This window comes from Calidris pugnax, unplaced genomic scaffold, assembly GCF_001431845.1.
Source record: "Calidris pugnax isolate Ruff unplaced genomic scaffold, ASM143184v1 scaffold8, whole genome shotgun sequence".
Lineage (NCBI taxonomy): Eukaryota > Metazoa > Chordata > Aves > Charadriiformes > Scolopacidae > Calidris > Calidris pugnax.
The window spans coordinates 17,065,797-17,066,853 of record NW_015090830.1 but is presented as its reverse complement, the minus strand read 5'-3'; positions in this window follow the sequence as shown (position 1 = coordinate 17,066,853).

The following is a 1,057-nucleotide window of genomic DNA, read 5'->3' as shown; positions in this document are numbered from 1 at the left end:
GGGGCGGGACGGGAGGGGGACGGACGGCGGAGGCAGGTTCGGTGAGCGCCGGCCCCGTCGGTTGTCACCGGCTTGGTGCGCTGGAGCCGCGCTCCCCCTTAGCCGTGCGTCTCCGCTGGCTTGTTTCTTCTATTTAAAAAAGGATTTCAGCCGTCCCCGTTCCCGCTCCCAGCCCTTAGAGGACGTAGGTTAATTGTCCCGAAAATCGGCGGAGTGCTGCCTATTCTAAATCTGAAGAAGCCGCGCGGTTAATTTTAACGCTTTGCAGCACCCTATAGCTTTCTATAGGACACCTCGCACAACTTGAGCACGGAGCGTTGGTAAATGGCTAGGAACGGGTACTCCTCCCCAGCCCTGATGGATCAAGTACCGATGTGCGCTGTGAAACAGGTTATACTGGTGTTAAAGGACATACTCCTTCCTACGGCAAAGGCTGCAGCTTTGATTTCAGCCCTTTCATAAAGCGGGCGGGGGGGGAATCCAACCACCCAAACCACTCTAATAAACGGCGGTTGGGTTGAGCGAGAAGCAGCTCTCCCATATGCTGGTCTCTGACTTCATGGATCTTGCTCGGGTTGGATGAGTAAAGCCAGGCTAGCCCTGCTGAAATCAGTGCAATGGCTCTGGGTTTGAACTGGGATAATTTCATAGGAGTTGGCCCTGAGAATAATATCTGGACCATTTGAAGTCATTGGCAAAATTTCCATTAACTTTATTAGAATCAGAATCTGGCAATAAGCTCATATTCAGTTTCCCAGAGACACAGCTGAGAATATTCAAGACAGAATATGTTATTTTCAGAAGTGGAGGTTACACCAAGCATTCACTTATGTTCAAGTAAGGTTACAGATGGGTATTTTAACTGCACCAGTCAAGTAACACCGTAATGCTGGGTGTTCAAAAGCTGGTTTTGGAAAGAAAAAAATGCACCTTTAAGGAAATTTGAGCATAGATATCATGGGGGTGGAAGAGGATGAAAGTTGCTTCCACGACTCTTTCCTCATTTTCAGCTTCTGAAGACACTCAGAACTTGGGCATGAAGGTGCACGTGACAGCA